We start from the raw sequence: 20,341 nt of genomic DNA on the forward strand, positions 1-20,341 counted from the left end.
GTTTCTTTCAGTGTTGAAGCAAGAAGCTGGTGAGCATGAGTTTGATTTTGGGTTTTTCTTTAAGTTTTTCCTGCTGGGCATTCTTTATACTTTTATTGTCAAAGACCTCAAAGGTTTTTTGAAGTTCTCAGCAGATATAGGGGATGAATAAGGAGGAGGAGGAGAATTGAGGAGAAGGTTCTCAGCAGGATTAATGGAAGAGTTGGGAGGAGGAGGAGAGGGAGCATTGGGTTTGGAGATAGGCTGTTTTGGGAGAGGGGAATGGAGAAGAAGGATTTGTTGAATGGAACAAGTTTGGCAGACAGAGAGGCAGAGAGAGAGGGGCACCTGTGCAGGTTGAAGACAGCCTGAACAATGGGACTTCACTCCACTTGTCCAGATGCTGACAGTAATTGTGCCACGGCTAGGTGATAGAAAGAGGGTAGATAGGGTAAGGAGAAACTTCAGATAAGTAGGGGGAGGAGTGGAGGCATTTTACTGTCTCATGTGCTCCTAGGGTACAGGACCTGGCAGAGGCAACTCTCCCACAGTGAGGAATGTTGTCCCAGGCAACAAGGAAAGAGAGTGATGGAAGGGAAAGAGGAGGAGCTTTTTCCTTACTGTTCTGGTTTGCTAATGCTGCTGGGATGCAAAACACCAGAAATGGATTGGCCTTTATAAAGGGGGTTTATTTGGTTACACAGTTACAGTCTTAAGGCCATAAAGTGTCCAAGGTAACACATCAGCAATCAAGTACCTTCACTGGAGGATGGCCAATGGTGTCTGGAAAACCTCTGTTAGCTGGGAAAGCACGTGGCTGGTGTCTGCTCCAAAGTTCTGGTTTCAAAATGGCTTTCTCCCAGGACGTTCCTCTCTAGGCTTCAGCTTCTCTCCAAAATGTCACTCTCAGTTGCTCTTGGGGCATTTGTCCTCTCTTAGCTTCTGCAGAGCAAAAGTTGGCTTTCAAAGGCCATCTCCAAAATGTCTCTGTAAGCTGAAGCTCCTCTCTCAGTTCCAGTGCATTCCTCAAAGTTTCCCTCTTGGCTGTAGCTCCTCTTCAAAACATCACTCACAGCTGCACTGAGTTCCCTCTGCCCATCAGCTCATTTATATGGCTCCACTGATCAAGGCCCACACTAAATGGGTGGGGCCATGCCTCCATGGAAATATCCAATCAGAGTCATCACCCAGAGCTGGGTGGGGCGCATCTCCAAAGAAACACTCAAAGAAATCTAATCAAAACTGATAACGTCTGCCCACACAAAATTACATCAAAGATAATGGTGTTTGGGGGACATGATACATTCAAACTGGCTCACTTACATAAAGTGATTTGCCAGTGTTGGTGTTGAAGTCAGGCAAGTGGGTTCCAACCTGTCTGATGGAGATTTTGTCTCCTTTTCTGGTTCAGGGTTTTGGCACCAAATGGTAGGTTTTTTGACCTGGAAGAGACCAAAACTTAATCAGAGAAAATTTTATTTATGCACAGATGGGCTGAAGCCAAAAAATGGTGACAGCCCCAAAGAAAGTGGGGAGCACAAGTTTATAGCTTTTGGGAGGGGGGTTGGGGTAAGATAGAGAAGTAAGATGTTGATATCAGGGGACTTGTTTGCTAAGGGTAAGGTGACAAGTTGACATCAGGGAGGTTATTACATTATGGAAAATTCTTGTTTCTGTTCTTGCTCAGATTGCTATGTTAGCTAACAGTGGGTTTTATGTAAACAGTCACACCTGTTGTGGGAGAGCTTCCTGGAACATTTGCTAAGGGGGGTTGTGTTTGTTGGGAATGGGAAATTTTGCCTGACACTTCTCTGATTTGTCAAAGTCATTGTGATTATGATTTTTGCCTATTTCATGCATCTCAACTATGCAGCATGCTTTGAGGAGAAACTTGCCTGCATACTTGAGATACCTTCCTCCAAATCTTTGACAAAATCAGTGTGGGTTTTTCTGTGCCCATGTAGTGATCCTTTTCTAGGCATTGCACCATGATTTGTAATGGATTCTTGGACTTCTGTGTGCACTCAGAATTATCAACTACTCCAAGGTAAATGTGGCTGTGCAGACTAGCTCACGTCTCTATGACCTTCCCTCTCCTGAGTCTTAGCTTCTGTATTTCTAAATACCTCAGCATCTTTCTGCTGCCTTCTATCAGATCATTTCACAAAACTGACTGCCCATGCCAGCTCCTATATCCCAATTGTAACAGAAGTTCCTTCCCAAAATTGAAGGTTTTTATTTTTCCTCCAAACCTTCTCTTCTCCAATCTAAACACCCCAATATCTTTCTTTATTCCTTCAAGTGATATGACTTCAAAACAAGCTTTCATCCTGGTTGTCCCAAATGGATGTTAGAATTAAACATACTATACTTGACATTGGCTTATCAAAAGAATGGAACAGGTTAATCACCTGTCTCATTCTGAATACAGTAGCTTTATTATTGTAGCCTGTTTGTGTTGGCTTTTTCACATTTAATTTAATTTTTTTAACTAGAGAAGTTGCAGGTTTACAGAAAAATCCTACAGAAAGCACAGAATTCCTGTACACACCCCTCACGCATTCAGTTTTCCTTATTAACACAGTGCATCAGTGTAGTATCTATGTTATAGTATATGAAAGAATATTATTACAATTGTACTATTAACTATATTCCATAGTTAACATTAGAGTTCACTCCATTTTTTACAAAACTCTATTCTTTGCAATATATTGTTTTGGATCTTGTGACGGTTGGGTTTATGTGTCAACTTGGCCAGGCAATGGTGCCCAGGTATCTGCTTGAGCAAGCACTGACCTAACCATTACTGCATAGACATTTGTGGCAGGTTAATAAACCTGAAGGCTGGTTGATTAAATCACTGGTCAATTGGCTGCAGTTATGACTGATTACATCAATGAGGGGTGTGTCTTCCACAATGAGAGAATGTAATCAGCTGGATTTAATACAATCAGTTGAAGACTTTATGCTAGACAGGTAGAGGACCTTCACTTCTTCTTTGGCTGACAAGCAAAGTGTTTCCTGAGAAGTTCACCAAAGTTGCCAGTTTGTTGCATGAGGAGTTCATTGAACACATTCACTGCAGTTGCCAGTTTGCTGCCTGCCCTATGGAATTTGGACTCATGCATACCCACAGTTCATGAGACACTTTTATAAATCTTATATTTATACATATCTCTTATTGATTCTGTTTCCCTAGAGAACCCTAACTAATACAGATATTATGTGGAAGTTCTTTGGGGGATGATGCAGTAACACAGATAGCCAACCAGCCAAGGATGTATGAAAGAACAGCTTTGTTAGATCAAAGGCCCTGGAGGGGGAGAGTGGTACCCAGGGTTGATGTAACCAAGGATCTTGAGAGGGTCCATATATGGGGGGGAGAAGCACATGTGCATCCAGTACTTTTGTTTTTATTGTCACCTACAGAGGAGGAGTAGGGCTTTCCTGGCTGTTTTATATTATTTGGTGTAAAAAGCAGAGACAGCAAGGGCCATTGGAAGAAGCTGAGGGCAGCTATTATTATCCAGGCCATATGGAGATATATTCCTTTCTAGCAAATTATGCAGTGGGAAGGGCAGAAGCAGCAAGGGCATTCAGAGAAGCTAAGGGTGGTTCTTATCATCCAAACTATATGAAAGTGCATGCCTTGCTAGTTAGAGTTATGCCCATGGCAGAGCTATCTGGGGTGGTCACTCAAAAGGGGATTTAAGACTAGGCAACATGAGGAGATACCAAATTTAATTGCTTTCACACCATTACACATATATGAAACGTAAAATTTCTCCTTCTCATGGCAGTCAAATATGTAGTTCAATGGTGTTAATTACATTGAACATGTATTGCTACCATCACCACCATCCATTCCAAATCTTTTCCATCACTCCCAAACAGATATTAACTCCCCATTCCCTATCCAACTCTGATAAACAATATTCTACTTTCTGATTCTACAAATTTGCTTATTCTAAATATATCATATCAGTGAGACCATAACGTATTTGTGCTCCTTCTTTAATTTTTTGGAAGACTTTGAGCAGGATTGGTGCTAATTCTTTTTTGAGTTGGTTTGTAAAACTCACCAGGGAAGCCATCTGGTCCTGGGCTTTTCTCTTTGGGAGTTTTGGATTACTGATTCTGTCTCTTTACATGTTTTTGGTCTGTTGGGATCTTCAATTTATTCCTGAATCAGTGTAGGCAGTACCTCTGTTTTTAGGAATTTGTCAGTTTCATGAAGGTTATCTAATTTGTTGGTGCACAGTTGAACATAGTATGCCATTAACAGTCTATTTTTATGTCTGTGGGGTTGTTAGTAATAATCACCCTTTCATTTCTGATTTTGGTTATTTGTATATTCTTTTTTTTCTTTGTCATTTAGCTAATAGTTTCTTGATTTTATTGGTCTTTTCAAAGACCCAACTTTTTTTATTCTATTATTTTTGTTGTTGTTATTCTCTATTTAGGTCTGCTGTAATCTGTATTTCCTTCCATCTGCTCACTCTGGGTTTAGTTGGCTCTTCTTTGTCTAGATCCTCCAGTTATGATGCTAAATCTCAGATTTGAAATCTTTTTTCTTTTTTAATATATGCATTTAGAGCTGTAAATTTCCCTCTTGGCACTGACTTTGTTGCATCCCATAAGTATTGCTATTTGCTGTTTTTGTTTTCATTTGACTCAAGATATTTCCTACTGTGACCTATTAGTTGTTCAAGAGTGTATTGTTTAATTTCCTCATATTTGTGAATTTTCCAGTTCTCCATCTGTTAGTGATTTCTAGGTACATTCCACTGTGTTTGGAGAAAATAACATAGTATTATTTCAATATTTGTGAATGTATTGAGAATTTTTTTTGTGAACTAATGTATTCTTTGTCCTGGAGAATAATCCATGTGCACTTGGGAAGAAATTCTGCTGCTGTTGGGGAAAATGTTCTATATATGTCTTTCAAGTGCAGTTGGTTTATAGTATTGTTTTCTACTATTTCCTTATTGATTTTCTGTCTAGGTGTTCTTTCCATTATTGAAAGGGGCATATTGAATTTCCCTACTGTTAATATAGAACTGTTTATTTCTCTCTTCAAAACTTTCAATATTTGCTTCATATATTTTGAGGCCTTGCCATTAGGGATATATATATCTTTGGCTAAGAACCTTCACTTTCTTAACTTTCTTAACTTGATCTACTTTTCCCTCACTAGCACTAGTAGTTGGTTTCTTTTCTCTCTCTCTTTTTTATTAGAGAAGCTGCAGATTTCCTGAAATGTCATGCATGAAATACATAAGATACAGACTTCCCATATACATCCCTATTATTAACATCTTACATTAGTGTGGTATATTTATTACAATTCATGAAAGAATATTTTTAAAATTGTACTATTAACTAAAATTGTACTATTAAATATAGTTCATCATTTCCAACAGAGTTCACTGTTTTGTACAGTCCTATGTTTGTTTTTCTTTTTGTTCTGGTAACATATATAAAAATTAAATTTCCCCTTTTAACCACATTCACATGTATTATTCAGTGATGTTAATTATGTTCATATTGCTGTGCTAAAATCACCACCATCCACTACCAAAACTTTACAATCAACCCAAATAGAAACTCTGCACATTCCCTACCCCTAATCTGGTCCCTAGTAAACTATATTGTAGATACTCACTCTATGAATTTGCTTATTCTAATTATTTAATATCAGTGAGATCATACAATATTTCTCCTTTTGTACTTGGTTTATTTCACTCAATGTGATGTCTCCAAGTTTCAACCATGTTATGCATGTATCAGAATTTTGTTCCTTTTTACAGCTGAATAGTATTCCATTGTATGATACACCACATTTTATTTACCATTCATTGGTTGATGGAGATTTGGGTTGCTTCCATCTTTTGGCAATTGTGAATAATGGACATAAGCCTGCAAATATCTATTTGAGTATCTGTTTTTAAATCTTTTGGGTATATACCTAGAAGTGGTATTGCTGGGTCACATGGTAATTCTACACTCAACTTTCTGAGGAACCAAACTGTCACAGTGGGTTCAACATTTTATGTTCCAATTAGCAATGAATGAATGTTCCTATATCTCCATATCATCTTCAATGCTTGCACTTTTCTATTTTTTCAGTAGTAGTCATACCAGTGGGTGTGAGATGCTATCTCATTATGGTTTTATTTGCATTTCCCTAATGACTAATGATGTTGAACATCTTTTCATGTGATTTTTGGATATTTTTATATCTTCTTTGGAGAAATTTCTCATTTCTTTTGAGCATTTTTTAAATGCAATTTTACTGAGATACAATCACATAGCATACAATCATTCAAAGTGTGCCATCAGTTTTTCACAGTATCATCATATAGTTGTGCATTGATCAACACAATCTTTGAACATTTTCATTACTCCAAAAAGTAAAATAAAAATTAAAAGAAAAAAAACATCCAAAACATCTTGTTCCCCTCCTCTCTTCATTGTTCAATTACTTTATTAAAAAAATAAAGTTTTTTTTGAGATATATTCACACACCAAACAGTCATCCACAGTGTACAATAAATTGTTCACAGCACCGTCATACATTTGTGGATTCATCACCAAAATCAATTTTTGAACTATTTCCTTATTCCAAAAATAAAAATAAAAGCAAAAAAGAACACCTAAACCTTTCAATCCCCTCCATCCCACCCCTTTCTTCAACTAATATTTATCCCCATTTCTCCACTCATCTGTCTATATACTGGATAAAGGGAGTGCAAGCCACAATGTTTTCACAATCACACAGTCACAATGTGCAAGCTACACAGTTATACAATTGTTTTCAAGAGTCAAGGTCACTGGGTTGCAGTTTGACAGGTTCAAGTATTCCCGTCTAACCATTCCAACACACTAAAAACTTAAAAGTGATATCTATACAGCACATAAGAATATCTTCCAGAGTGACCTCTCAAATCCATTTGAAATCTCTCAGCCACTGGAACATTTTTGTTTCATCTCTCTTCCCCCTTTTGGTCAAGAAGATCCTCTCAAACCCACAGTTCTGGGTCCAGGCTCATCCCCAGGAATCACTTCCCATGTTGCCAGGGGGATTTACACTCCTCAGTGTCATGTCCCACATAGGGGGGAGGGTAGTGAGTTCACCTGCCAAGTGGGCTTAGAGGGGGGGCGCCACATCTGAGCAACAAAGAGGCTCTCCGAGGGGGATTCCTAGGCACAATTATAAGTAGGCTTAGCATCTCCCTTGCAGCAACTAACCTCACAAGGGGAAGTCCCCAGATCAAAGTCTTAGCCCACAAAATTGGCAGTCCTCAATGTTTGCAGGAAAATCAGCAATCATCTAGGTGGAGAAGTCCTACATTTCCGTGTTTCTCCCCAGTTCCTCAGGGGGCCCTACAAATTCCCCTTACACTCTCTACATATGTCACTCTGGGATGTATCAGGATTTCACCTCAGCCTGTACAAACTCACCAAATCTGACTTCCCCTTCACAGCTCCATGCACCTATGGTGATCAAACAAACTGATCATACAAGTTAAATTATCTAGTTTGCTACAGAAAATATAGATCCTGCACCAAATAAACATCTCCTCCCTTGGTCTCACACAAAAGTTTTAGTATTAAAACCCAGACAGTATTGTCCTTTACCCTTGGGCCTGATGTTCCTTAGTCCTAACCAGATCTGCTTCATTCATATCTCTAATTGAAGTCTGAACTCTTTTTCAGCTCTTTCAACAGTAGCCTTATGGGGTAATACTGGTATTCATAGTTGCCAAGCTGTAGCTCTGTGTCTCAGGTGTCATACAGATACCTAAAGTTCCAGAGACTGACTTGGTTATACACAATGAGTTCAGCATCTCAGGATTTAGAGATAACCATTACAGCTCAGGAATAGATGTGACTGCTGTAAGAGTTTACAATCTAGGGACCATTACAATAAGCATTTCCCTGATAAGCTGTGCCCTAAGATTCAGTTCTCAGTTTACACATTATAGTTCATCCATATTAGTGAGGAATCATAATTTTGTCCTCTTGTTTCTGGTGTGCTTCACTGAAAATGCTGTATTCAAGGTCCATTCACCTATTTGCTTGTCTCTCAGCTTTATCCTTGTAGCTGCTAAATTTTCTATTGTATGCATCCACCACAGTTCACCATTCTGTTCATCAGTATACTCTTAGTCCTCCTCTGTCCATTGCAAATAATGAATACTGCTGCCATATACACTGGTGTTTAAATGTCCATTTATGTCCCTGTTCTCTGATCTTCCAAGTATATACTCCATAATGAGGTTGCAGGATCTTGTGACACCCACATACCTAGCTTCTTGCAGAACCACCACACTGTCCTTCAGATAGGTAACACCATTCTACTTTCCTGCCTACAGTGAATACATACATCTCTCTCTCTCCAAGTTCTTTCCAGTTCTTGTGTCCCTCTTTAATTTTTTCTTACAAATCTATAGGGATATATTCAAATACCATACAATCATCAACAGTGTACAATCAATTGCTTACACTATCATCATATAGTTGTGCATTCATCACCAAAATTAGCACTTACACATAATCATCACTCAAATAAAAGAATTGAAACAAAAGAATATTAAAAAGGGTAAAAGGAAAAGTAAAAATAAAATAAAATACAGTGATAAGGTCAGTCAACAATACCACTACCAAGAAGTCTGTACCCCTCCCTTACCCCCGCCAGACATTTAGCTTTGGTGTATTGCCTTTGTTACATTTAATGAGAGCATATCACAAAGTTACTGTTAACCTCAGACTACAGTTGCATTGATTATATTTTTCCCCAACATCATCCCTTTTTGAACACCTTGCAAGGTTAACATTCATTTGTTCCCCCACATGTAAAAACATTTTTACATTTGTATATTTAGTCACCATCAACGACCACTCTAAGTTTCACTAAGATACACAGTCCCAGTCTTTATTGTCCATCCTTCCTTCTGTTATGCCCACAGCCCTCCTCTTTCAACTTTACTCACAGACATCTTTGGTCAATGTATCAACAATATTGTGCTACTGCCATACAGCACTGCACTTTCCATTTCTGGATCTACACAGTTGAACATTCTAAAATCCTTCAGCATCAAATGTCTGATCTCTACCATCTTTCTATCACGTGATAACCTGTGTTCTCAACTTTAACTCTCAGAGTTTCTTCATTAATGTTAATTCATATTAGTGAGACCATACAGTATTTGTCCTTATGTTTATGACTAACTTCGCTCAACATAATGTCCTCAAGTTTCATCCGCATTATTATATGTTCTGTGACTTTGCTCTGTCTTATAGCTTTGTAATATTCAATTTGATGTATATACCACAGTTTGTTTATCCACTCGTCTGTTGATGGACATCTGGGCTGATTCCAACTCTTGGTAATCAGGAATAATGCCACTATAAACATCAGCTTACAAAGGTTCACTCATGTTTTAGCTTTCTGTTCCTCTGAGTATATACCTAGTAATGGAATTGCTGGATCATATGGCATTTCTATACTTAGCTTCCTGAGGAACTGCCACACTGCCTACCAGAGTGGCTGCACCATTCTACATTTCCAACAAAAGTGAATAAATGTGTCTCTTTCTCCACATCCTCTCCCACTTGTACTTTTCTGTTTTTTTGGATAATAATGGCCATTCTGGTTGGTGTGAGATAATATCTCATTGTGGTTTTGATTTGTATTTTCATGATAGCCAGTGAACTTGAGCATCTTTTCATATGTTTTTGTGTCATTTGTATTTCCTCTTCAGAAAAGTGTCCACCCTTGTGTTTTGCCCATTTTTAATTGGGTTGTTTTTCTTTCTCTTGTTGAGTTGTAGGATCTCTTTAAATATTCTGGATATTAAACCCCTATCTGATATGTGGTTTCCAAATATTGTCTCCTATTGTGTAGCTGATTTTAACTTTTCTGACATAGTCCTTTGATGTACAAAAGTGTTTAATTTTGAGGAGATCCTATTTATCTATTTCTTCTTTGATTGCTCCTGCTTTGGGTGTAAGGTCTAGGAAGCCATCTCCTATCACTAGATCTTTAAGATATTTCCCTACATTTTCTTCTAAAAGTCTCATGGTCTTAGTGCTAATGTTTAGATCCTTAATCCATTTTGAGTTAATTTTTGTATAAGGTGTGACATAGGAGTCCTCTTTCATTCTTTTGGATATATATTCAGTTCTCAAAACAGGGTTTAATGAAGAGGCTGCTCTGTCCCAGTTGTTTTAGCTTGCCTGCTTTAACAAAAATCAAATGTCTGTAGATGAGAGGATCTATTTCTGAACACTCAATTATATTCCGTTGGTTGGTATATGTCTTTATGCCAGTACCATGCTGTTCTGAGCACTGTAGCTTTGTAATATGCTTCAAAGTCAGGTAGTGTGACTTCCCACTTCCTTCCTCTTTCTCAAGATATTTTTGGCTATTCAGGGCTCCTTACCCTTCCAAATAAATTTGGTTATTGGTTTTTATTGTTTCTGCAAAGTTGTTGGGATTTTAATTGGTATAAATCACTTAGTGTAGAATTGACATCTTAACTATATTTATTCTTACTCTACATTATCATGGTATATCCTTCCATTTTTTATGTCCTGCTCAATTTCTTTTAACATTTTTTTTTTTTGTAGTTTTCTCTGTATTGGTGTTTTGTGGCCTTGGTTAAGTTTATTCCTAAATAGTTGATTCTTTTGGTTGTTATTGTAAATGGATTTTTTTTCTTGATTTCCTCCTGTTGCTCATTACTCTAATGTAGGAAAACTTCTGGTTTTTGCATGTTGATCTTGTAGCCTGCCACTCTGCTGTATTCATTGATTAGCTCTAGTAATTTTGCTGTATATTTTTCTGGATTTTCTACATAGAGGATCATGTCATCTGCAAGCAGTGAAAATTTTACTTCTCCAATTTTGAAGACTTTTATTTCTTTTTATTGCCTAATTGCAATAGCTTGAACTTTCATCAGAATGTTGAATAACAATGGTGACAGTGGCTATCCCTGTCTTGTTCCTTATCTTAGAGGGAAAGTTTTCAGTCTTTCTCCATTGAGTATGATGTTAGCTGTGTATTTTTCATAGATTGCCTTTATCATACTGAGAAACTTCCTTTCTAGTCCTTTCCTTTGAATTATTTTCATCAAGAAAGGATATTGAATTTTGTCAAATGCCTTTTCTGCATCAATCAAGATGATCATGTGTTTCTTCCATTTTGATTTATTGATGTGGTGTATTACAGTAATTGATTTTCTTATGTTGTACCAGCCTTGTATACCTGGAATAAATCCCACTTGATCATGTTGTATAATTCTTTTAATGTGTTGTTGGATTCAATTTATGAGTATTTTTTGAGGGTTTTTGCATGTATATTCATCAAAGAGATTGGTCCATAATTTTCTTTTTTTTGTAGTATCTTTGTCTGACTTCATAATTGGGTGATGTTGGCTTCATAGACTGAGTTAGGTAGCTTTCCCACCTCTTTAATTTTTTGGAGAGTTTGAGCAGGATTGGTACTAGTTCTTTCCTGAATGTTTGTTAGAACTCACATGTGAAGCTATGTGGTCCTGTGATTTTCTTCTTTGGGAGTTTTTGATCACTGACAATGTCTTTGCTTATGATTGGTTTGTTGTGGTCATCTATTTCTTCTTGAGTCAAAGGTGGTGATTCATGATTTTCTAGAAATTTGTCCATTTCTTCCAAGTTGTCTAATTTTTTAGTGTATAGTTGCTCATAGTATCTTCTCATTTTCTCCTTTATTTCTGTGGGGTCAGTAGTTTTGTCCCCTTTCCCATTTCTGATTGTGTTTATTTGCAATCTCTCTCTTTTTTTGTTAGCCTAGCTAATGTTCCATCAATTTTGTTGATTTTCTCAAAGAACCAACTTCTGGTTTTGTTGATTCTCTCTATTGTTTTCCTGTTCTCAATTTCATTAATTTCTCCTCTAACCTGTATTCTTTCTTTCCTCCTGTTTTCTTTGGAGTTAGTTTGTTGTTCTTTCTCTATTTCATCCAAGTGAGCATTTAATTCCTCAATTATTTCCATTTCTTTTCTTTTAATACAGGCACTTAGTGCATTAAATTTTGCTCTCAGCACCACCTTTACTGCATCCCATATGTTTTAATATGTTGTGTTTTCATTTTCATTTGTCTCAAAGTATTTACTAATTTCTGTTGTAATTTCTATCTTTAGCCACTGGTTGTTTAAGACTGTGTTATTTAGCCTCCATATATTTGTGAATTTTCTGATCTTCTGACTGTTATTGATTTCCAACTTCATTCCCTCATGATCTGAGAAGGTGTTTTGTATAATACCAATTCTTTTAAATATGTTGAGAGCTGCTTTATTATCAAACATGTGGTCTCTCCTAGAGAATGATCCATGAGCAATTGAAAAAATGTGGGTATCCTGCTATTGTGCAATGTAGTGTTCTATAAATATCTGTGAAGTCTAAATCATTTATCATACAATTCAACATCTCTGTTTCCTTATTGATCCTCTGTCTAGATGTTCTTCCCATTGATGAGAGCAGTGTATTGTAACCTCCAACTATTATTGTAGAAGTATCTACTTCTTCCTTCAGTGTTGACAGTGTTTGCCTCATGTATTTTGGGGCATTCTGACTTGGTGCATAAATATTTATGATTGTTATGTTTTCTTAATGAATTATCCCTTTTATTAAAATATAGTGTCCTTCTTTATCTCTGTTAATTGTTTTACATGTGAAGTTAATTTGTCTGAGATTAATATGGCTACTCCCAATTTTTTTCTGGTTGTTGTTTGCATGATATATCTTTTTCCAACCTTTCACTTTCAGCCTATTTTTGTCCTTGTGTCTAAAGTGAGTTTCTTGTAGACAGTATATAGATGGGTCTTGTTTTTAAATCCAGTCTGCCAGTCAATGTCTTTTTATTGGGGATTTTAATCCATTGACATTTAGTGTTATTACTCTAAAGGCAGTACTTTATTCTACCATTTTGTCTTTTGGATTTATTTTGTCATATCTTCTTTTTTCTGTCTCTTTCTCTTTGTACCCTTCCTGATAGTCTTAATTTCTACACTCTTCTCCAAACCCCTCTCTTGTCTTTTCCTATCAGCCTGTAGCATTCCCTTTAGTATTTCTTGAAACACAGGTCTCTTATTCACAAACTCTGTCAGTGTCTGTCTGCCTGAAAATGTTTTAATCTTTCCCTTATTTTTAAAAGACAGTTTTGTCAGATATAGAATTCTTTGTTGGCAGTTTTTCTCTTTCAGTATCTTAAATATATCATACCACTCTCTTCTGACCTCCATGGTTTCTGCAGAGAAATATGTACATAGTCTTATTGAGCTACCTTGCACGTGATGGAATGCTTTTCTCCTGCTGTTTTCAGAATTCTCTCTTTGTCTTTGTCATTGGACAGTCTGATCAGTAGATGTATTGAAGTAGGTCCACTGGGATCTATTCTGTTTGGGGTACACTGCACATCTTCAATCTGTAAATTTCTGTCTGTCATAAAAGTTGGGAAATTTTCTGTTATTAATTCTTCTATCATTCTTTCTGCCCCTTTCCCCTTCCCCTTTCCTTCTGGGATACCCATAACATGTATATTTGTGCACTTCATGTTGTCATTCAATTCCCTAAGTCCCTGCTCATATTTTTCCATTCCTTTCCTTATCTGTTCCTTTATGTGTAGGCTTTCACTTTTCCTTTTTTCCTGCCTCTTTGAATCTGGTGTTATAAGTCTCCATTGTGTTTTTCATCTCTTCTATTGTGCATATCATTCCTATAAATTCTGCCTTTTGTTTTTTCCATACTATTGAGTTTCTCCCTATGTTCACCCAATGTCTTATTTATATCCTTCATCTCTTTTGGCATGTCTTCCCTCAACTCATTGATTTGAATTTTGAATTGATTTAGGAGATCTGTTTGATTATTAATTACTTGTTTTATTTCCTGTATCTCAGTTGAAGTGTTAGTTTGTTCCCTTGGCTGGTCCATATTTTCATGTTTCCTAGTATGGCTTGTTATCTCAAGCTGTCTAGGCATCTGGTTTTCTTGATTAATTTTCTCTGGAGCTCCTTTTCACCCTTTTCCTTAGATTTTCTTGTTGGTTGTCTTTGTTCTGTATCTGTTCTTTGGCTTTCATTTCAAATTAGTCTAGACCTCTACTGTGATTTCTGTTTAGTTGACCAGAGCTTTTCACCTCTTGTTTCTCTAGTTCTTGCACTACCTCTATGATACCTTTTTGTGAGAGAGTTTCCTCAGATATGATCTATTCTAATCAGATTTTCCCAGTCCAGACCAGCCCAGGTCTCAGAAGGAGGGTATGGATTTTCCCTGAGAATAAGAATGTGCAGGTTTTCAGACCCTCCTGTGAAGCCTCTAGATTCTGTGCTTTTCCTATCCTGTCCACCAGGTGGCACTTCTCAACCTGCAGCTCCCCACCAGTGAAAAGAGGTGTCACAGAGTGACTTTAATTCTCAGCAGACCTTGTCCCTGTCAAAGGTATGGCTGACTCAAGCTGGTTTCTGTTTTCCAGCTGCTGGGCCCTTCCTTCTCCTTTTCTTGGGGGAAGTTATGCCCTTTAGGGAATTGTCTTCCCCCTAGACTCAGTGCTTCTTTGTTAGAGCTATCTTGGCTCTGCTCTTATCTACATCCAGTAGCTGTTTGCAAATGTTTGAGGCTTTCTGTAATGGGCTATTTGAATAGTTATTTCAACAACAACAACAAAAAAGAAAACATAAAAGAAAGACCTTTCCCCAGCCCCCAAGTTTTGTGTTTCCCAGTATAGACTATTTAAAGATAAGCCCTTTAGGCTATTATCTCTTTCACCTGAATAGTTATTCTGTTGGAGCCCAACCCTTCTCCAGTATTCTGAACACCGCCAACTACAAAAGTCTCCATTTTCTTTTTTTTCTTTTGCTGCTTTTGCTAGCCCCACCTCCTCTCTGCCTGGTCTCAGCTTATCTGTGCTTGGAGCTTTTATTCAGCAGTCTGAGTTTGTTAATCACTTCTGCAATTGGGACTGGGTTGAGCCCCCTTCCTGCTCCCAGCACAGATTTCTTTTCCCCTCAGGGAACCATCTCCAATACAGTCTTCTGTGTCTGTGGGGGAGGCTCTCCAGTCCTCAGGCCAGGGTAACTTACAGGATTCACTGCAATCTCAGCTGTTCCACCCATTCCAGACTGTTGTACAATGTGTGACTGATAACCGACTTCCTTGAAATGTCTGTTGCACACAGTTCCTGCTATCCACCAGCTCTTTTTTGAGCATTTTTAATGGGTTGTTTGTCTTTCTGTTCTTCAGATGTAGGGTGTTTTAGTTTGCTAAAGAAGACAAAATGCAATATGCCAGAAAAGGCTTGGTTTTAAAAATGGGGATTTATTAACTTACAAGTTTAGGGTTCTGAGGCCATGAAAATTACCATATCAAGGCATCAACAGGACAACACATTCTCCCTGAAGACTGGCTACCAATGATCCTCAGCATCTCTGTCACATGGCCAGGTACATGGTGATATCAGCTGGTCTCTCCCTTCTCTCCCAAGTTTTGTTGCTTCCAGCTTCTGGCTTCAATGTCTTCCTCCTGTGTTCTATGTGTCCTCTGTCAGTTTCTCTGGGTTTTCTCCCTGAGATTCTCTGGGCCTCTTTTCTGTATCTTCTCTCTGTCTTTTACCCTCTTCTACAAGACTACAGTAAGAGGATTAAGACCCACCCTGAATGAGGTGGGTCACATTTCAAATTAAGATACTACTCACTGAAAGATCCTACTTTACATTGGGCCCACAACCATGGGAATGGATTAGCTTTAACACGATCTTTTCCTGTGGTACATACAGCTCCAAGTCTTCACATACAATTTCTTTATATATCCTGAATATTCAAACTTTATTGGATATATGATTTCCAAATATTCTCTCCCATTGAGTAGGTTGTCTTTTACTTTTCATAACCTATTTTTTTTACATTTTTATGGCGAAATATAACATATACATAGAAAAGTGATAACTTTCAAAGTATGATTTAAGAAGTAGTTTGAGAGCAAATGTCAAAGAATATTATGGGTTCCAGTTCCACCATTTTGGTTATTTCTATATTGTGAATTATAACATAAATATTTATATACACACATATATATAAAAGTGATAACTTTCATAGTATGATTTATCAAGTAGTTATAGAGAAAATTTCAAAGAATTTTATGGGTTTCAGTTCCACAATTTCAGTTGTTTCCTTATTGTGTAATATAACATATATACAGAAATGTGATAGCTTTCACAGTATAGTTTAACAAGTAGGTATAGAGCAAATTTTGAAGCATGTTATATGTTACAGTTCCACCATGTAAGTTATTTCCTTCTAGTTATTCTAGTACTCTAGACACTAAACAAAAAAGTTATATTACAACTAATATTTGCAATCCTTTGTTAAATCCTATCTTGTCAGTTTCTACCACTCTTTCTCATTTGATCACTGTCTTGATCTTCAGGGATATCTGGGCAGTGACCACCTTAAACTGTTCATACTGAAAAGGTGTGTTAACATGATGGGGAAGGGGGATGCATGAGTTTGATGTTCTTGGAGTGGCTGTTTCCTCTGGGTTTTGGGACTTATCTGACATAGGAATACTATGGGGGATTTATGTTTCTGAAAAGTAAACTCAGTAAATGAAATGATAAAAACTTTTGATATCCAAAAGTTTTTAATTGTGTTGAGGTCCCATTTATCTGTTTATTTTTTATTTCATTGCTTGTGCTTTGGGTGTAAAATTTAAGAAAGCATTGCTTAACACAAGATCCTGAAGATGCTTTCCTATATTTTCTTCCAGAAGTTTTATATTCCTGGTTATTATATTTAGGTCTTTGATTCATTTTGAGGTAATTTTATCCTATTTTTGTCTTTGGGTCTAAGGTGAATCTCTTGTAAACAACATATAGTTGGATCATGCTCTTTTTTAAATCCATTCTCCCACTCTGCTTCTTTTTTTGGGGAAGTTTAATCCATTAACATTTAATGTTATTACTGGAAAGGCAGTCCTTACTTCAGCTGTTTCTGTCCTTTTGTTTTTGTATCTATTTTGTCTCACTTTTCTTTCTTTTGCAGCTTCCTTTTCTGTACAGTTGATTTTTGTGATGTATCTGACTGATCCCTTTCTCATTTCCATTTATTTTTTTTCTTTTCTTTTTTTATATATATATATATATTTTTTTATTAAATTCAGTTTTATTGAAATACATTCACACACCATACAATCATCCATGATACACAATCCACTGTCCACAGTATGATAACATAGTTATGCGTTCATCACCACAGTCTATGTCTGAACATTTTCCTTACATCAGAAAGAACCAGAACAAGAATAAAAAATAAAAGTGAAAAAAACACCCAAATCATCCCCCCATCCCACCCCATTTGTCCTTTAGTTTTTATCCCCATTCCTCCACTCATCCATACACTAGCTAAAGGGGGTGTGATCCACAAGGTCTTCACAATCACACTGTCACCCCTTGTAATCTACATTATTATATAATTGTCTTCAGGAGTCCAGACTGCTGGGTTGGAGTTTGGTAGTTTCAGGTATTTACTTCTAGCTATTCCAATACATTAAAGCCTAAGAGGTGTTATCTATATAGTGCATAAGAATGTCCACCAGAGTGACCTCTCGACTCCATTTGGAATCTCTCAGCCACTGAAACTATTTCATCTCATTTTGCATCCCCCTTTTGGTCAAGAAGATACTCTCAGTCCCACGATGCCGGGTCCACACTCATCCCCGGGAGTCATACTCTGCGTTGCCAGGGAGATCCACAACCCTGGGAGTCGGGTCCCACATAGGGGGGAGGGCAGCGAGTCCACCTGTCGAGATGGCTCAGTTAGAGAGAGAGAGGGCCACATCTGAGCAACAAAGAGGCACTCAGGGGGAGACTCTCAGGCACCATTACATACAACTTTAGACTTTCCTTTGTGGTAATGAGCTTCATAAGGGCAAGTCTCATGCTTGAGGGCTCAGCACATCAAACCGCCAGTCCCAATGTCTGTGACAACATACGCTAGGGGATCAGCATCTTAAAGTTTAGAGATAGGCCTTACAATTCAGGGATAGAGTTAACTGCTGTAAGAGCTTACAATCTAGAGACTATTACAATTATTGTGTCCACGTTAGGCTATGTTCTAAGATTCAATTCTGAGTTTACACATTGTAGTTAATCCATATTAGTGAGGCATCATCCCTCTCATCATGTTTTCTCCAACACTTTTACTCCTATATATATATTTTCCTACAATTTTATAGAGTTATATTCACATACCATACATTTATCCACAGTGTACAATCAGTTGTTCATGGTATCATCATAAAGTTGTACATTTATCACCACAATCAGCATTTGAACATACTGATTACTACAAGAAAAATTGTTTTTTTTTTTTTTTTTTTTTTTTTAGCAATAAGAAAAAATGATAAAAAGAAAAATAACATGTCATACAATACAATATACTACTAAGGACAGCAAATAACACCACTACCAAGAATCCCATATTACTCCCCTATATCCCCTTCTCATATACATTTAGCATCGGCATGTTACATTTAATGGAGGTATATTACAATGTTACTGTTGACCATAGACTCCAGTTTGCTTTGATTATGTTTTTTCCTGAATACCATCCCTTTTTCAAATTTCTACATGGTTGACATTCATTTGCTTTCCCACATGCAAAAACATTTTTATATTTGTATATTTAGTAACAGTCATTGGCCACTCCAGTTTTTGCCACATTATACAGTCCCAGTCTTTATCATCTATCTTTACCTCTGGTGTCATACATTCTCCTATCCCACCTCTTTCAGCTTTACTCACAGACATCTTTGTTCAGTGTACTTACAATACTGTGCTACCATCACACAGTATTATGCTATCTATTTCTGGATCTATGCAATCAATCCTAAACATTCTGTAGTCCTTCAGCAACAAATGGCTGATCTCTGCCCTCTTTCTATCTCCTGGTCGCCTGTGTTGTCAGCTTTTAACTCCCAAAGTTTGTTCATTAATGTCTGTTCATATTAGTGAGACCATACAGAATCTGTCCTTTTGTTTCTGGCTAACTTCACTCAACATAATGTCCTCAAGGTTCGTCCACATTATTACATGATCCATGTCTTTGTTCTGTCTTACAGCTGCATAATATTCCATCATGTGTATATACCACAGTTTGTTTATCCACTCGTCCTTTGATGGACATTAGGGCTGTTTCCATCTCTTGGCAATTGTGAATAATGCTGCAATAAACATTGGTTTACAAATGTCTGTTTGTGTCTTAAGTTTCAGTTCCTCTGAGTATATACCCAGCAATGGAATAGCTGGGTCATATGGCAAATCTATATTTAGCTTCCTGAGGAACCTCCATACTGTCTTCCAGAGTGGTTGCACCATCCATTTATTTTTATTTAAAAAATACTTTCTTTGTGGTTACCCTGAGGTTTGTATTATATATCCCACATTTATTACCTACTGATTTGAAAGACATCAACTCAACTTCAATAGCATATATGTTCTCTGTTCCCATATCCTTTCATTTCCCCTGCTTATTTTTTCCTTGTCCAACATTACCTCTTTATATTTTGTGTGCCAATTATCACTAAATATGATTGTTTTAAATTCAATTTTATTCTAAGTCTTATTGGAATTAAAGGTTAGAGTTATATATTGAGGATACCGTAATATTGGATTTTGCATTTACCTATTCAGTTTCCTTTTACTGAAGATCTTCATTTCTTCACACTGCTCCAAGCCAGCCTCTCCTGTCTTTTCCTTTCAACTGGGAGGACTTCCTTTAAAAATTCTTGTAGGGCTGTTCTTTTCATGTTGAACTCTCTGTTTCTGTTTATCTGTGAATGTTTTGAACTCTTCATCATTTTTGAAGTACAGTTTTGCTGGGTGAAGAATTTTGAACTGGGTTTTTTTCTCTTTCAGTACATTCAAAAATATTATACCACTGCCTTCTTGCCTCCATGGTTTTTGATGAGAAATCACAACTTTGTCTTATTGAAGATCCCTTGAATGTGATGAATCACTTTTCTTTTGCTGCTTTCAGAATTCTATCTTTGGCATTATCATTTTAATTAGTATGTGTCTGAATCCCAGGGAATGACTCTCCCTGGCAACATGGGACATGATTCCCAGGAATGAGGCTGGCCATGGCAGTGAGGGATTCAAAATGCCTACTTGGCCAAAGGAGGGGGGAAACAAAGAAAGGTAACAAGCTGAAGTCACAGAGGCTTGGAGATCCTAAACAGAGTCAAGAAGATATCCTAGAGGTTTCTCTTATGCAAGCTCCAGCTAGGCATCCCAATTGGCCACTGTATATCATGCCTTTACCAAAAC

Source organism: Choloepus didactylus, chromosome X (assembly GCF_015220235.1).
Source record: "Choloepus didactylus isolate mChoDid1 chromosome X, mChoDid1.pri, whole genome shotgun sequence".
NCBI lineage: Eukaryota > Metazoa > Chordata > Mammalia > Pilosa > Megalonychidae > Choloepus > Choloepus didactylus.